This window comes from Camelus bactrianus, chromosome 9 (assembly GCF_048773025.1).
Source record: "Camelus bactrianus isolate YW-2024 breed Bactrian camel chromosome 9, ASM4877302v1, whole genome shotgun sequence".
Lineage (NCBI taxonomy): Eukaryota > Metazoa > Chordata > Mammalia > Artiodactyla > Camelidae > Camelus > Camelus bactrianus.
This window is the reverse complement of record NC_133547.1, coordinates 13,021,474-13,035,254: the sequence shown is the minus strand read 5'-3', so window position 1 is coordinate 13,035,254 and position 13,781 is coordinate 13,021,474. Positions and strand designations below refer to the sequence as shown.

The 13,781-nt window shown below is 45.8% G+C and overlaps 1 protein-coding gene across 5 annotated transcripts in view; it reads left to right on the top strand.

Annotated features, from left to right (window-relative positions):
• The window catches only part of SIPA1L3 (signal induced proliferation associated 1 like 3), a 214,824-nt gene that overhangs the window by 81,322 nt on the left and 119,721 nt on the right, over positions 1-13,781 (top strand). For all 5 annotated transcript variants that reach the window (XR_012509042.1, XM_074369753.1, XM_074369754.1 and 2 more), the window contains exon 2: positions 1,965-2,032. The gene's annotated coding sequence lies outside the window, so the exon portion shown is untranslated. The remainder of the gene's footprint in view (positions 1-1,964; positions 2,033-13,781) is intronic.

Here is a 13,781-nt window from a genome sequence, read left to right as displayed (position 1 = left end):
AGGGAGCTAACTGAGAAAGGGAAACGAATGTAGGTTGGGCCAAAATCCCCAGTGCTCAGGACCCCTTCTTCCCCTACGAAGTTCACAAGGATCTGAATCTTCCCCACACCCCCCAGTTGTTACCTTCCCTGGGTACACGCTCCACCTTTACCCTATCTCAGGGTGGGCTTAGGGCTTCTTAATCTGGGCCCATGGACCGTTGAAGGGTCCTTGGATGGAATTTAGAGGATCATGAAGTTGGCTAGGGAAGAAATTACATCTTTATTTTCTTTACCATCTAACTGAAATTTAGCATTTTCATGTCTTCTGAACAAGGACCACGAGCTACAATCATATTAACAACACCCGTGACTGTTGCCGCTAGAAATAAAAAATATTTCCATATCACATTACAGTTGTTGCAGATATTACAAAATATCGTTTACACTCATCCGTTTCTAAATTATTATAGTTATTGGACCCATCACTAAGATCTCATAATTTAAAGCATTCATAAAGAAGCACAAATACTACTGTATCTCGGATTAGGTTTTGTCTTACAGATATTTTGGTATCTGAATATAATAGATTTCCTTTGTGGTCTAGTGTATAGTGTTTTATACATTTAAAGATGTGATTCTGAGAAAACGTCCACACCCTTCTTCCCCAGGCTGCCAACAGGTGTCCCTGGCCTGAGAAAGGTTAAGAACTAAGACCCCTTTTGGCTTCTGCAGAATCCCCAGAGGGGCTAGATTATTGAAGCCATCCTGTTTCTTGACTCTGAAAAGTGGGCCAGCTGCCTGGTAGGTTTCCTTCCTGGGAGGCCCCCTGGAGGAGCTGGCTGGCATTTGAGGTCGGTCTTGGTGTGTGGGTGGCAGGTGGTTACGGCAGCAGTAGGGAAGGTGGGAGAGGTATTGTCAACCTGCAGTCAGCCCTCTCTTCATTGACCTCCATGACCATGTGGCCTGGCCAAGAGGTCGAGAACAGACTGGAGCCAGGCTGCCTGGGTTCATCCCACCTCTAAAACTTTGGACTGGCTGGGCAGCCTCAGCTAGGGGGTTCTTGACCCACTCTGTGTCTCAGGGCCCTCATCTGTAGCAGGGATGTAATGGTGTGCCTAGGTCTTAGGGTTCTTGGGAGAATGAAGCAAGTCGGCCTATTCTGCTGGGACAGAGCCTCACACACAGGGAGTGAGAGTCATTATTTCACGGCCATTCCGTAGGAAGGTTCTAGGTTGTCCTCTCAGATTTCATCTCCCTGGTTTAGTAAGTGCCTGACCTAAACCAAGATGTGATGGTGAACAATACAGACAGTGGCTTCTCGGCCTGGAGACATTCATTCATCCATGAAGTACTCATTCAGATATGAACCACCATGCTAAATATTCAAAAACATCAATTAATAATACAAAGTTACAAGTCAGGACAAGTGCTCTTTCTCTTCCACCCCTCTGCTCACGATGGTCTGAAGGAAACATCCTTATAATGACTGTCCCTCTACCCCCGTCACCTCCCTGCCCTCACCCCCCTCTCTCACCCTGCATCAGGGACACGGGCCTCCTGCTGCTTCTGACCCCCCACCCTCCCCACCCTCAACCCCAGGTCCTGTGCCTGGTCCTGCCCGCGGCCTGGACGGCTCTTTCCCAGGTAGTCACACTGCTGTCAGTCACCTGTATTCACGTCTCTGTCCTTTCCTCAGGCCCTCACTCTGGGAAGTCGCAGCCCCGTCTCTCCCCTCACCCTGCCTGGTCCCCCAGCTAGGTGCTGGCTGCTCCCTGACTGTGGGCTGTGTTTGTTTCCCGTCTTCCTCCCCTGCTGGAGTGTCAGCTCCCCGAGGATAGCTACTTCGTCTTGGTCACTGGGGTACCTGGCACAGAGCCGGCGTTCAATAAATATTTATTGAGGGAGTGAATTCGTGAGTGACAGATGGATACTTCAGCAGGAAGCCTCAAGTTCACATAATCTCGTTTTTTTTCCTCTCCGTAGATGCACAGTCTTTGACCTTGGCTCTCCTGGGACCCACAAGGAGCACTAGTGTCCAGAACATACAAAGGGTGAGTGCAGTATGGCTGTTTGACTTTTGTTTGCTTAAGTTTTATAGCTAGTACATGTGAGATGCTTTATTATTTTTTTAAAAATACCTATCTGTCTGTCTGTCTGTCTATCTACCTACCTACCTACAAATGTCAAGGGAAACATGGAAATCTCCTTCACTGTCCCTCCCAACCCCCGCAGTCTGGCTTCTTCCCTCCGAGGTGATTGTGGTCAGTAGTTGGATGGGTGTCCTGCCAGACCTCTCCCTGTTCATGAACATTCCTACTTACGCATATACACGCTTGTTGTTTTAATTTGCTGTATAAAGGAAAAAGCAGCAGGACATTTCTGCAGCCTGTTTCCCACTGTCCCCAGTGGTAGTGTGTTTTGGAGGTCTTTGTTCATGGCAGACATCAGTGTATCACATTCTTTTTTTTTTTTAACTTTTTAATTTCCATTTTGAAAATTTACACAGAGTGAAATTCGCTGTTTGGTATATGGTTCTTTGAGTTTAGGCAAATGCATGCTGTTGTGTAACTGCCACCGCACTTAAGATACTGGATGTCCCTGTCAACCCCCGTATGGATGTGTTAGTTGCCTGTAGGCTGAAAATATAGTATAGGTAGTTCCACGTAATTAAAAGCTGTACACACCAAAGTTCTGACCTGTAATAAAAGATTCTGAATGTTATAATTAAGTTTCTGGGGTTCTTGCTAGTGAGCATCCTCTTTGGTTTCTTTGGCCTGGATCAAGCAGCGAGGGGGCCTCGGGCTGTGTGGCTTTCCAGGTGGTAGTGGGGACACCAGCCTTTGTTGGCAGGATGCAAGAAGGGGCCCGGAGATGGGGTGCTGTCTGATCCTTGGAGCACCAGGAGACTCTGATAGTGTGGGAAGTGGGAGAACAGAGATTCTGGCATCCAACTCTGGACACAGGTAGTGGTGTTGGCTGAGTTGCCGGGACCAGTGAGTCGAGTCTGGGAAGTGAGTGGATCTAGACAGTGTCTTCTCCCTTGGCTGTTTATTAGGTCTCTTCCTATTCCTTACTTTTGGCCTAAGGCTCTGCCCAGGTACCTGGAGCTTGTTTGTGGGACAGTCACCTGGGGCCAGATTTCCATTAACAGATGCTTTTTAGCACAATTCTTTATTGACTTTTTTATTTTGAAGGAATTTTAGACTGACAAAAAGTTGCAAAAATAGCACAGAGAGTTTACATATCTACAGTCACCCAGCACCTCCTAGTATTACCATCTTATTCAGCTGTAGCACAACTGTCCACACCAGAAAGTGAACACCGGGCCAGTACTGTGAGCCAAGTGCAGGCTTCGGTCAGATTTCACTAGTTTTTTCACTGATGTCCTTTTTCTGTTCCAAGAGCCTATCCAGGATCCCTTATTGCATTTACTTGTCTTGTCTCCTTAATCGCCTCCAGTCTGTGACAGTTGCTCAGTCTTCACCCTGTCTTTAATGACCATGAGACTCTGGAAGAGAGCAGCTCTTGTTACTTTGTAGACTGTCTGCATTTGGGTTTGTCTGATGTTTCCTTATGACTACACTGAGCTTCTCCATCATTTGGCAGAACACCACAGAGATGGTGCGCCCCCTGCCTCTGCATCGCACCTGCGAGTCCACGTGTCTTATCACTGGTGTTGTTAACCCGCATCACTCGGTTAGGGTGCTGTCTGTCTGCTGGCTTTCCCCAGTGTCGAGTAACTGTTTTTCCTTTTATAATCGATAGATATCTTGGGAGAGCTGCTTTGAGACTCTACTCATTTTTCCTCAAACTTGCACCTGCTAATTTTGGCGTGCATTGGTCGGGTGAATCTTGCCTGCAACTGTCATTACTGTGGGATGTCCCTAATGGTGACTTTTGTATGTCCCTCATTCCTGCTACATTTATTAATTGCCCACATAATTAGTTCTGTAAGAAAGACCTGTCCCTTCTCCCTCATTTATTTTAATGATTCAGTTATTAACATAATGTCTTTGTGGCCTCATAGATAACCCGTTTTATTCTAACACATACCTTTTTAATGTCTTAAAAGGTTCCAGTTTCCGAGTGAATTTCTTGTGTTGCCTCTCAGACTGCAGGAACTACGTGGGTAGGATTCATTGTTCCTACGTGATAATTTGCACCTGGGGGACTGGACAGCAGGAGACAGGGTTTCATTTGTTCATTCATTTCTTTCCTTCACTCAACAAATATACATTACAGCACCTACTGTTGTGTTCCAGGCACTGGGGATTCAGGAATGAACAGAACAGACAAAATCCTTTCCCTCCAGGAACTGACACTCTGCTGGAAGATAAAATAATAAACAGATTAACAAGTGAATGTAGGGCTACATGCGGCAGGGATGAGAAAAGCAAGAAAGGGGGTTGATGGGGAGGAACAGGAGGCAGTTGTAAATGAGGTAATCAAGGAAGGCCTCTCTGAGGAGGTGCTGAAGGGAAGGAACAAAGTGGGTTCTGGCCTAATTCTTCCACCTGCCAGCCAGGAGATCCAAACACATTATCTCACTTCTAAACAAGGCTTTGGGAATTGCAGCCAACGGGAAAATGTGTTCCCTCTGTGAGAGGCAGCCCCTGCTTAGCTCTGGCCCATTTGTCACCGTCTGGAAATACCAGGTCTTGCCAGATTTTCTATAATTTTTCCCCAAAAGAAGACAAAAATGATGCATCCTTGATAGTTCTTTGAACCCAAATTATGCTACATCAGCTAATTTTTAGAGGTCCATGAATGAATGTGTTTTGTTCATTTTCATTGTATTTAAGTTACCTTTGTAGCCAAAGATACCAATTTTTCACTTTTCAATGTAGATTCTGTTTTAAATATATGTATATATACCCAAGTTTAAATGTGAGTTGACTTGGTGGGTGAGTATAGCTCAGTTGTAGAGCACATACTTAGCATGAGCAAGGTCCTGGGTTCAATCCCCAGTATCTCCATAGAAAAAAAAATACATATAAATATACACGTATTTATATATATATATATACAAACAAAAAAAGTGAGTGGATTTACAGGAACTATTAGGTAACTAATTGTACAGATGGGACACAGATGCAGCTGAAAGGAAGGGCAGGACGCAGTGACAGGTTTGGTAAATGCTGTCCTGTCTCAGCCTTCCTCTCTTTCTCCTCTGGATCAGGGGTTCTCAGCCGGGCACCTGAACTGGGGCTGGCAAGCGATTACCATGGGCATGGGCCCTGAGCTGTTTGTGTCATGGTGGGGGCATCAGGAGGAGTGCTTTCAGCTGCAAGAACAGAAAACCCAGCTCACAACAGCTTAAACAAATGAGGACTGATTTCTCCCCCATAACCACAAACCTAGAGGAACTTGGCTGCCAATGTTAGTTCAGAGGCTGAGTGATGCCCGGGCTGGGGCCTCCTTGATTCACTTGATCTTTCCCTCATGGTTGCAAGGTTGCTGCTGCAGTTCCAGCCAGAACAAGAAAGAGGGGGTCAACTCCAGCAGCATGTTTTTTTCAGTTCTGTACCAATTCAACACTCAGAATCCACCTCCCTGCCCCTCACCTCGAAGATTCCACTTACATCTCATTGGCCAGAGGTGGGTCACATGGCCTCCCTCAGCTGTAAGGAGAGTGAGAAATTTTTTTTAGCTTTTCAGCCTCTCCTGAGGTGGAAGCCAGAGAAAGAGAGGATTGAGGGTTTCAGTTGGATTAGCAGCCTGGCTCTACAGGGGAAGAAAAACAGCAGTAATTAGCAGTAATGAGTGCCGACTCTGTGTCAAGCCCTGCTGTAAGCCCTTCACGTGTCTGATCTCATTCATTCCTTACACCCACCCTGTGATGCTGCCGCTCCCAGTGGTAATGACATGGAAACTGAGGCACAGTGTAGTGAAACCCTTTCTTGACTAAGTAGAGGAGCCGAGGTGGGAACCTTTGCACTGTCTCCAAAGCCTTCACTCTTGGCCACTACACTTTGTTGCTTCTTAAGAAGTCCCGGGATCCCAGACTGCTAGCTATCCAACCAGTGTAAATTCTTCTAGGAAGGGAGGAACAGGGCAGCATATTTTGCTTTGGGGAAGTTTTGATCGTTAAAGAGCTCTCTCACATCCGCTCCGTGTACCTACCTCTCACTGGTTCTGGTCTGGTCCTGGTGCTGGGCACTAGCCACGCATCTTCCTCCTGCTGGCCCTTTGTGGCTTGCGGATGGCTAAGTCTTCTCTGTGCCTCTTTTCCAAGCAAACTCTACCTGTGCTTTTAGCTCTTCTTCCCAGAATGATGCTTCCAACCTTCTTTCCTTTCTTGGGGTTCTGCTGGTTGGTTGATTCAGCACACATTTAATATTCGCCTCCTCTGTGCCCATCCCTGTAATGTAGTGAGTGGGGGAGACAGCCTCAGGGCTGAGTGGGACTCGTACTCAGGGGCTCCTGGCAGGTGAGGGAGGCAGGCTCTTAGGCAGTGAGAATCCAGGGTGGGCAGGGCTATATGGGGGAAACCCAGGGGCTGATGGGCACCCAAAGGAAGTGCCCAGGCTAGCCTGGGGTTCAGAGAGATCTCCTGGAAGCAGCTTTAGGCCTTGAAGTAGGAATAGAGATTCATCAAGGAGCAATGTTCATGTTCTTCCCCACCTCCCCTGTCTTCAGGGAAACGCTCTCACTACAGTTCTCTTGGCTGAATCTCCACTCCCTTCCTCTGGAAAATGAAGGATTTGGACTTGGGTTTCCATCCATCCATCCATCCATGTATCCATCCATGTATCCATGCAGCAAACATACCCACTCTGGGCACTAGGCTTACAGGGGTACCCTCTTGGATAGAGTATTTGGGGAGAGCTCTGTCAGTCAACAGCCCAGAGCGATGAGAGTTGTAACAGGGAAGCCATGGGGCTGTGGAAACTCTGCGGAGACACCTAACGCTGACTTGGGGTTTCAGGGCCAGCTTCTTGAAGGAGGTAAAATCAAACATGAGTTGACGTGGGAGTGGAGAGCACAGGTTCCAGAGCCCAGCTGCCCTGGGTTCTAGTCTTCGCCTGACCACTGACGAGCCCCAAGTTGGGGGCCTAACTCTGGGGCTAATTTTCTCCTAAGGATGCTCTGAGAATTAAAAGGTGAGTACGAATCTCAAGTACTTAGAACAGTGCCTGGCACAAGTCGTCACATCACAGATGCGGTGGTGGTGGTGGCGGCAGTGGTGACAGTGGTCATTTACGTTCATTAGCCTTTAACTGCACGTCAGAAGTTAGGCAGCCTGGTCACCAGCCTGTGAAATAGTAGGCATTCACTGCTGCTGTTGGGATTATTTATGCACGAAGAATGAGTGCCCAGCCCCGAGCTAGCATGGTGCCTGGATATAGCCAGACTGTGCTCTGGAAACACGGCTTGTACAGCTGAGGCCTGGGCCAGATATTCTGTGGGAGAAGAGAGGAGTTTCTTTGGTGTGTATTGGAAACCCATCGCTTTCGGTCTCCCAGTCCCCTTCCCATCCAGTCCCCAGGCCTCTCAGCACTGGCCTCTAGCGCGTGGGCCGCCCTTGACCTCTGTGGCCAGAACGCATGGATGCTCTGCTCAACCCATCAGCCGAGTTCCAAATTAGACCTGACAGTGTGATTTATTCTCTGGGATGGAGACGGGAGGGCAGAGCCCCAGTGGGTGATTCCGAGGGAAGGTTGTCAGCCCGAATTAGCCCAGGCCCTTCATGCAGCCTTGCTGTTTCAGCTTCCTCTAACTAATAGGGTTTTCCAGGGTGTTGCTGGCTTCTGAGCTGCCTCCTCCCATCCCCAGGGGCTGAGACTTGGCTGTGATCCCTGAGGAGCTGTGTTTGATGAGGCCCCGAGGCAGGCTCTGTTTGAAGGGAGTGGGGGCTCCAGGTCCTTTCATCTGCGCATCAGGCACGAAGAGTGGTGATTCCCCAGGGAATCTTTGTTTTGTCCCCGTCATCCTTTCCCTGAGGTTCAGTAGTGGCGACTAGGGGCCACTGCTTTCTGACTACCTCCCAGTCTGTAGTCACAGTTGTCGCTGCCTCTGGCTGCTTTTGTTCATTTACGGAGAATACCAGTGATAGGCAGGGTTCTGCTGCGGTAACAAATTAACCCTGAAATCCTAGAGGTTGGGCACAACAAATGTCGACTTTTTCTCATGACACAAGTCAGATCAGGTGCGAGGCTTTACCTTGAACCTCAGGGATGCAGAATGACAAGGGCTCCCTGGTCTTGAAGCACCACACCTGGAACACAGTTTGCAGGGTCACCCAGGCAGGATAAAGGCACTAGAGGGTCACACAGCAGCACTTAGGTGACAGGGCCAGAGTGACACAGTTCACCTCTGCTCACACCCAAAACTAGCCACGTGGCCCTGCCTAACTGCAAGGGGCTGGAATGTGGGAGCACGTGGGTATTCAGTAAGCAGTAAATATCCCGGCCACAGTAGGCAGTAGGCAGGTGTGGTATGTATTAAGTGTCCACCGTGTGCCAGGTCTTCTAAGGGGGGTCTGGAAGTACAAAGGGGTCCCTGCCTTCCGGGCACTCGTGGTTCAGTGGAGGAAATAGAACTCGGTAAGTAATTCCAGAAGCAGCTGTGTCATTACATGGAGGAGCCCCAAGAGCCTATCCGAGGGGGACCTGGCATGTGTGGAGAGGTCAGGAGATGTCTGCATAAGGGCTGCCACTTGAGGGGAGGCCTGGAAGATGTGTAGACCTTAATGGAATGGGGGGGAGCATTCCCAACAGAGGGAACAGCATCAACGGAGTTCTGGACGTGGGAAGGAGCTGGGAGGCGGCCAGCGTAACCTCAGGATCATGCATCGGGGAGAGGAAGGTGGGGGCAGAACGTGCAGGGTCTGCGTGGCTGTGGGGAGGAGTTTGGGATTTGTAACACCTACCTTTCGGAGCTGTTGAAAGAATTAAATGAGCTCAGTACTCCTTCAGCACTTGCTGAGTTCCTACTCTTTGGCAGGCAATGTTTCTGGTCCAAGGGACGTAGCAGTGAACAACATGGACAACTGTCCCTGCCCTTATGGAGCTGGTATTCTTGAAGGGGAGACAAACAATAAATAAGGAAAACAAATAATATAATTTTACCTGATGAAAAAAATGTGTAGCCAATGACATAGGATAATTTAATAGAGAGCATTTTGTTTGGATGCTTCGCCAGAAGTAACAGAAAACCCTGTTTGTGCTGGCTTAAACTATCAGGAAATGTGTGAGCTCCCCAACTCCAAGTCCAAGGGTTTGTGGAGCTGCCTTCGGGACTGATGACTCAGCAGCTCAAGCCCGCAGCGGACTGTCCGTAATGCACCTTCACCTTAAGATAGTCCCTTCCATGATCATTGGGTGGCAGTTGGGACATTGCAGGCAGTCTCAGGGATGGGAACAGAAGCTCTTTCAAACTCCACTAGCCCACCTCTGCGGGCATGAATTGTGGGAGAGCTGGGAGGAAGCTGCTGCCGCGGTCCAGACGGGAGATGATGGAGGACAGGAGCAGGGTAGGGGGAATGGGGGTGAGAAGGGACAGGTCAGGAGATAGAATAGACAGGGCTTGTTAACAGCATGGCTGCTGGAGAGAAGGGATGCTGAGCACACGCACACACAGCACACACACACCTGCACACACGCACAGATGTCCTCTTTGTATTGTGTCTTCCTCTTGTAAAAGTCACGGTGCACATTTGCATATTACAGGCTCCGATAAATCTTGCAGGAAAGAAACTTGCTTATTTGACTGTGGAGCCTTTTTATTTTCTAAAAGCCATTTAGTCACATGTTCTGCAGAAAGATTTGAAATTTTTTGCTTTAATAATGATTCTCATCTTTGCTGCACATTAGAGTCACATGGGGAGCTTCAAGAAATCACAAGCCTTGGGCCCCACCCCAGAACATTTCGTTAGAATCACAGAGGGTAGGACCAGGCGTGGGATGGTTTTTTTTTTAACTCCCCAGATGTTTCTAGGGTGTGACCAAGGGTGAGAACTATTACTTTATTGTGTCCTTGGGTGAGCTTCACATTAGAAAGCTATGTTGTTTATTTGTGTGTCTGATTATCAAGAGAATATTTACTTAGAGTTTAAAAAATAAATCAATCAAAGGCCCCAGACTCTGCCAAGATAATCACTTTTTCAACCCTGGTGTGTTCCTTCCAGAGTTTTGAAAAATACTTGTAATAAAAAAATATATACTATATGTATCCCAAAACAAGGTGATTCCCCATGTTTCCAAAGAGAAGATTTTTTTTTTAAGTTTTAACACTTTGAAGTGTTTAGGGATATAGATGACATAGTCAGCTGCCTATTTATATCTTTTAATTTATTTTGTGACACATTTAGATCCTCTCACATCATAAAACAATATTACTCACACTCTTAACAGGCCTCCTTATCATCATTAGAGTCCCTTTTTTGAGTCATCTGCACAGATCTCTGGAATACATTGTCTCCACCGCCATCTGAACTGCTGATGATGTGGCACTTCTTGAATCTGTGTATTAAGTTATTGTGGGAAACTTGATCCCAAGTAATCATGTGTCATAAGATAATTCTTTTTTTTTTCCCCAGTTTTATTATGTAGAATTATTACAATTCTACTGCACATGCACATTATATTGCATGTAAATACATATAAACAGTATACTGCACATTTTTTTAGTTGTCATATATATGCTTGTTATTATTTCTAAGAACAGATTAAATCTTTAGCTTTTTAAACTTACATAGTTATCAAAGGAATAAAGCCAACTACAAAATAAGAAACAACAGAATGCGGTAATCCAATCATAAAGGACAGTCATATGTGCTTATACATATTCAGGAGATCAAAATAATAATTAGTTCATTTGTGTCCTTGCTATTATTTTTTAGACAATTCTTTTTTTAATTCCCCTTTTAGTTGTACATTGATGATCTCTAAAGTGTAGCCAATAACTTTTACTATGTTAGATTAAGGAAAAAAACACTTTGAGGTTTTTTTAAGACATTTACTGAAAATGAATAAATGAAAAAAATGTGAACATGTAAAAGTGGTTACATAAGCACTCGTTTTTGAGTCAATCAGACTAATGATTCCAATATGAATAATAAATGACAGTTTAGGAAAATTCAATTTCATCCCACACAGCTGCACTTTGCCTCAAAACAATTTTCAGTACTACCTGACACAGACTTTCTTTCAGTTCCCCAAATTCTAGTTTAAATGCCCCTCTCTATACAGTAAGATTTTTTACATCAAGTATTTTGTTTAAGTTAAATGACTGTTGCTTTCGATTACTTGTCCCTGTCTTGCTTTTTATCTTTAGAGGACCTGTTTAAGTGATTTACAGCACTGGGAATTGTGAGGTTAAGCTTGTGGGAACAGTTCCTGAGCCTGTTATGTCATATGCCTCCCTTTTTTTTATTGTTGCCAAAACTAGCATTGCTTAAGTCATTAGATGCTAATGTGGCTTTCCCAGACAGCACTTTGTTCAAAATAAAATGATATGAAAACTCTGAAACAACTCTTATTTCTGAGGATTATTTTTTAGGGGGCTATCTTACTTTTATATTTGGGTAGACTTTTTTTTTTTTTGGTCAGTTTACAGTCTTGTGTCAATTTCTGGTGCACAGCATCATGTTTCAATCATACATGTACATACGTATGTTCCTTTTCATATTCTTTTTCATTATAGGTTACTAACTGTATATTGAAGATACTGAATATAATTCCCTGTGCTATACAGTAGAAACTTGTTGTTTATCCATTTTACAAATAGTAGTTAGTATCTGCAAATCTCGAACTCCCAATTTGAGTTTGGTAAATCTTATATTCAAGATAGATTAGTTAGGTTAAACACATGCAGTTAGCTTAGTGGTGTTTGACCTTACTGCCATGAGCAATAACTGGTTGGAAAGCCTGAGTTCTCTGACTCTCCCAGCCTAATGTCAGTCATTCATTCGTTCGTTCTTTCAGCATTGATTAATTTCCTGTCAGCTACTCTAAGAACCAGTACAGAGGACAGTGGTACCAAAGGCCTGTATTGGAGTCCCAGCCTTCCACTTCTGCCTGTGTGAGTGTGGCCAAGGCATTTACCTTCCTGTGCCTCATTTTCCCCGCCTATAAATTAGAGATAACACTACCTCCCTCATAAAGTGGTTATGGAGATTCAGGGGCTTGATTCAGATCCACAATCCCAGGTGGAGTGTGGTCCAAAGGGACAGATTATCATCACTGTAGAAATATCCATGTGCTAGATAATCTTCTGGGACCCTGCTGGTTAAAAGCTCTCATTGCTTCTCTAAAATCTAAATCATCCAGAATTCCAAAACACATCTGGCCTAAGAAGTTTGGAAAGGGATCATGCAGCTGTATATATAAAACACTTAGCATAGTGCCTGGCACATAATAAATCCTATGTAAATGGTAACCATTTATCATTATTATTATTATTTAAAGTGCCTAGCTCACCGTCCTTAATCATCATCATGGAAATGCAAATGATAACCACAGTGAGATGCCATTACACACCCACCTCAATAGGTGAAATAAAAAGACAACATGGGAGGAGATGAGGTCAGAGACTTACATGTGAGGCCTTATAGGGACTGAAGCTTTTTCCTGAATGTACAGTGGGAGGGTTCTGAGCAGAGGAGGGATATGTTCTGACTCAAGTTAGCAGGATCCCTCTGGCTATGTGTGGGAGCAGGGATGGGAGCCAGGAAATCAGGGAGGCCGCCTGCTCTGGTCCACGGTCCAGGCAGGAGGGGTGGGAGGTTAAGTGGGGGAGAAGTAGGCAGATCTTAACCTGATTTGAAGATAGAGCCAGTAGTAACTATGAGTGGACTGAATGTAGGGTGAGAGAAGGAGAAGGGTGGAGGATGGCACAGAGGTTTTGGTTTGAACACCAAGTGAATAGCGAAGGCGTCAAGTCGAGGAGGTTTACAAGGACAAAGTGAAGGTGTTGGAAGAATCAGGGGTATCGCTGATGGGAGTGGATTCAAGAGAAACAAGGCTTTTTTTTTTTTTTTCAAGAAGAGTTTTAAAAGGTGTACAGAAAATTGATCTTAAAGGACAGAGAGTTCTCACAAACTCCCTCTCCCCACTGCAGTTTCACCTTTTATTTCCGTTCGTATTAGTGTGGTACATTTTTTGCAGTTGATAAATTCATACTGATACATCGTTACTAACTAAAGTCCATGGTTTACCTTAGGGTTCATGCTTTTGTTCTGCAGGCTGTGGGTTTTGCCACAGGGTGATACGTATTCACCACGACAATACCATATCGAGCAGCTGCACAGCCCTGTGCCCCACAGAGATGGCCCCCTAACCCCGCAACCGGTCTTTTTACTGAAGAACGACAGGGCTTTGCCTCCATCTCCCTGGCAGACATGAGCCTGTGAAGGTGTGGCCCCACGTGTTTTGTTTGTTACTGTGTCTGTAGTGCTCAGGTAACATCTGACACACGGTAGCTGCACAATGAAAATATGTTGTTAGTGTCTTCTTGGGTTAGGAAGGGATTAGAACCTTAGAATCAGAGGCTGTTACTCCAGAGTGTGACAGAAATGTGTCCTATGGACCTGGGCATCTGTCTCTAGTGGGCTTCCACATATACACCACGGGTATTAGGGGGAAGGAATAATCGGAAATGTAACCCAGACGTCTGGGTGTCCCCAGACTAACCATTTACTGAGTGCCTGCTCCCCGGGGACAGGACTGATACTGTTACCGAATTCAGGTCCAGCTGCTCGCCGCTTGAAAATCAATATCAAGAGGCAATTGTTGGTAGAAAGGAAAGTTGCCTTCTGTCGGAGTGCCAGGAGTCTGGGGAGAAGGTGGACTCTTGTCC